The following is a 4,202-nucleotide window of genomic DNA, read 5'->3' as shown; positions in this document are numbered from 1 at the left end:
TCAAGCTTAGCAACAGCGATGCGATGGTTAATTTTGTCGAAGGCGGCTGACAGATCTGTGTAGATGGCATCGGTTTGAGAGTGGGCGTCGAAGCTGTTGATGATCGATTCGGTGAAGCAGAGGAGATTGGTTGCTGTTGATCGCTTAGGAAAGAACCCGTGTTGTTCATCAGCAAGGTCTTGGCGGCAATGCGAGAAAACCGGATCAATCACAACCAATTCCAGCAACTTTGAGGTGGCACACAAGGCGGAAATCCCACGGTAGTTCTCCACGTTAGTTCGATCGCCTTTTTTGTGCACTGGAAACATGTAAGCTTGCTTCCAGGCAACAGGGAACTTTCCAGAGCTCAACGAAAGACGAAACAGGTGTAAAAGTGGTGCCGATAGGCTGGAGGAGCAACGTTTCAGCAGGGTAGACGGTATCCCGTCCGGTCCTGGTGAGCAAGAGTGTTTTAGTTTGGCTGCAGCGGCTTGTATGGTACCTTCATCAATCTCGATCGAAGCCAGTAGTTCATCCCGACGTGGAACGTTTTCTGCGGCGGCTCGAACTTCCTCATCAGTAATAGGCTCCGCACAGAATACACCGGCAAACTTCTTCGCGAAAAGCTGGCAAATTTTGTCTGCATCATCTCCTTCTTCGTCAGCCAACCGCATTGAAGTCGGCAATCCGGATTCTCTACGGCTCTCGTTGACGAATTTCCAGAATTTCTTCGGGTCGGTTTTCAATTTCTTCTCCATTTTGCGCTGGTAGTTTGCAAAGCACCTGCGACTCAATCGTTGATAGCTGTGATTAATCCGAAGATAGTAGTCGCGTAAGTGTACAGATCCGTTGGAAACCTTAAAGGCAGCTCTTTTCTGGGTCTTGAGGAGGCGAAGTTCTTGGGTTTGCCAGGGAAGGTGATGGGAAACCACCTTCCGAATCTTCGGCACAAACTGTTCAATCAGTCTGCCCAGAATAGATGTGTACGTGTCGACTGCTAAATCAATGTCTACAGGGTCCAGAACGCTGCTCCACTCGATACCACGTAGGGCGCGGGACAAACTCTCGAAGTCGGCGCGCCGGAAGTTGTATCGGACCAGGGCGATCTCTTCTCGGTACTCGGTGCTACAGCTGCCGTCGACCGATATAATGAGTGCCGGATGACGTGCGACTACCTTGGCGAGTGGAACCGCCGCGGCGGTGACTACAGGGGCGGTGTCACGTACACTAACGAAGCAGAGATCTAGACTCCGACCATCCTCGTTTGTCACGTGGTTGATCTGCTGCAGAGTGCTCGCACTGTAACTGTCGAGAAGATCACGGGCACAGGAATGGAACTGGGATCGGTCGGGGTCGGGAAAAAGAAATCCGTTTCGACAGTGCGTCCAATTCAACTTTGGGAGATTGAAATCGCCGACGACAAAAATGTCGTCGATTGGACGGGCTCGTTCTACAATAGATCGCGCAGATTCCAGGTGAGCTTTGTACAAGTCTTTGTCGTAAGTGCGATCCGGTGGGAAGTAAACCGCGCAGAGATACAGCACACGATCCGATAGCTTCAGCGAAACCCATACTTGCTCCACCGTCTTCCAGTTGTCCTGATGAATCCGACGAGGCTTGAAGCTTTTGCGTGCGGCGATGAGAACTCCGCCACCCTCAGTTTTCTTGCTGTTATCCGGCCCGCGATTACAACGGAAGGTTTCATATTCAGGTCCGAAGATGTGAGCGGAGAGCGTGTGATCCTTCAGCCAGGTCTCCGTCAGCGCAATGAAATCGTAGCATTCCCCTGAACTAGCGTGTAGGTAATCGCTTATTGTACCGTTCATGCCTCCGGCGTTTTGATAGTACAGATGACATTGCTGAGCAGCTGTGGGCGACGCGTGTAAAGCCAGACGGGGTGGCTGGCTGCAGCTGAAAGGTTGGGAAGCATCAGGAGACGGCGATTGGACGGGAAAGCCATGATACATGCCTGAGAGTGCATGCTGGAAGACCCCTTCTCTTGAGCCGAACACAGGGCCGGGACGACTTGGAAGGCACGAACGCAGCGAGTCGCAGCAGAGCGGTGGCACGACTGTGTCGGGAGAGTTGGGGTCTTCCATAATGCCGATGGTCGTGCGTCCCGGGTCAGCAATTTCCGCCGGTCGTAGAGAGTTCCCATTGCTACGGAGACTGGAGCTCGGCGATTCATCAAAAGGCGTGGTACTAGTCGAAACGTCGCTGGAAGTCGGGAAGGCATCAGGCGTCGGGTCGTTACAAAAACGAAAAGCGTGTTGGTACTTGCCTGTAGTCGGCATTCGGAAGATTCCACGTCCACATCCAAGCACGGGGCCGGGACGTCTTTGATGGCACGTACAATTGATGATAAGGCAGCAGTGCGTTGGCGCGACCGTGATGGAGGGACGGGAATCTTCCATAATGCCTGTGTTCGTGCGTCCCGGGTCAGCAGTGTAACAGCAGTCGAAGGACGTGGTCAAAACGGTATCCGCCATTGTTCGAGAAGAATCGCCGCAGAGGTAGCTGCAACTCGTCAAGACTTCTGGTGGTACAGCGAGAGTCGGAACGTCGTCGTCGGAAGGAAAACAGCAATCGGTAGATGTTGTCGGTGCGTCTGTCGCTCCAGAGGCACTAAAAGTCGAGAACGCATCAGGGAACGGCGATGGATGTTCGAAGAAACTAAAGTACTTGCCTGAGGGCAGATTTCGGAAGACCCCGTTTCCTGAGCCGAAAACAACGCCGGGACGACTTTGGCCGCACAGAAAAAAAAATCGTGGTAATATTGCATCTGGGAAGGGGTACATTTTTTATGTCAGAAAAAATGCTTAATTTTAGCTCTAAAAATGTGTAAATTTACCTCATATATGATGAAAATTTACCTCATATAAGATGAAAATTTTCCCTAAAAAATGATGAAATTTACCAAGGAATAGTCAATATTGTATCTTAAAATGTGTAATTTGAGGCTAGATATCGAGTTGTCATTTTAATTAGACGAAACGTAAAGACAATATAATTTTGATTTAACCTTTTTATTTTTAAACTTTTGTGATTATTTTGTGGGCGTTCAGCGCAGCCAGCTGCTAGAACGCTCTCCTGGAAATGCGGTGTTGGTCATCATGTGTCGCTGGGTGCTGGAGACGAAGATCCTTAGCATGATCATATCGTTGGCGCAGGCTCAAGCTCCGGAGTTGGACGAGTTGTTTCCGGGCCGATTAGACTTGAGGTGGAGGTGGAGGCCCTTCTTCCGCCGTCGCCACCGTCAGTGGTGCCTTCTTATTTCCCGATATTTTTCTCCAGCATCCATTTTCCCGCAGGAGCGTTTCTTTGATCCTGAGGGTTGAAATACTAGTATTAGTTGAAGCCTGTTGGAACTGTTGGCAAAATCGTACACTCTACCGTAGCCGAATCAATTCAATCGCATCCAACCGGGAACTTATGCTGGTAAGCGAGTTACTGGGATTCTGTGGTACGGCGGGCGGATATCGTTGAATCACCCGGGACGACTCCTTCGATCCGGATGATTGGTGCAGCTTTTTCTAATTCAGTGGGGAGAAAAACAAAATCATGTTAAACGAGCGCAAAAATTAACTATTGATTTTTAACAGCTGTCACTAGTGCAACTGCCTGAAGGTTAACTCAAACCATACGAAACAATCGACTCAACTACTTACCTCCAGCACCTTCTTGAAGCGATCCTAAGGTTATTCTTAATCCGGATGTTTTTCTTGCTTCGAGATGGTTCAGATGCTGTTTCAAGGCTACAGGGCCCTTGTCAGAACAGTGGTGCATCGGACGACTTAGAATCTAGAATTACCGAAAATTTGTTGAGAAAATGGCATTTTTTATTTAATGGAAACCTACCTTTAGATTGGCATCTTCCCTGTCGAATTGACCACCTTGATCTTTGTAAAGCACCAGAACTTGTTGTCGATGTTTGATTACTGGCTACTGCGGTTCCGGAGAAATGTCCAAACAATCATTATCCTTCACAACTCCGCCACCGTCCGAAAGTTCTAGTTTTACTCGTGGCCAATTCCACACATAAAAACACATCTTGTTGACCTTTCCGCACCAGGTTCTGTTCGTTCATTTCGATATTTTTTGCGGTACGCGGCTAGCTTTCGGCCTTTGAACGTTTAGAGGGGGGTCATTTCCAGCCATGGACCAGCTTGAAGCACATAAATTTGATGGGAGTGAGCGTTCTTCTCGGCGTTGTCCGGGCGCAT

The 4,202-nt window shown here is 49.4% G+C and overlaps 1 long non-coding RNA gene across 1 annotated transcript; it reads right to left on the bottom strand.

The window, feature by feature from the left end:
- Positions 1 to 2,986: 2,986 nt before the first annotated feature.
- LOC120419860 (uncharacterized) lies at positions 2,987 to 3,989 on the bottom strand. The gene is made up of 4 exons (XR_005605787.2): positions 3,838 to 3,989; positions 3,648 to 3,780; positions 3,366 to 3,512; positions 2,987 to 3,306 (listed from the first exon to the last, which is right to left on the bottom strand). It is a non-coding gene; the product is annotated as an uncharacterized LOC120419860 (long non-coding RNA).
- Between the last annotated feature and the right edge of the window lie 213 nt (positions 3,990 to 4,202).

Source organism: Culex pipiens, chromosome 2 (genome assembly GCF_016801865.2).
Source record: "Culex pipiens pallens isolate TS chromosome 2, TS_CPP_V2, whole genome shotgun sequence".
In the NCBI taxonomy this organism is placed as follows: Eukaryota; Metazoa; Arthropoda; class Insecta; order Diptera; family Culicidae; genus Culex; species Culex pipiens.
Note: the sequence above shows the minus strand (reverse complement) of the source record. Positions and strands in the feature narration are given on the sequence as shown.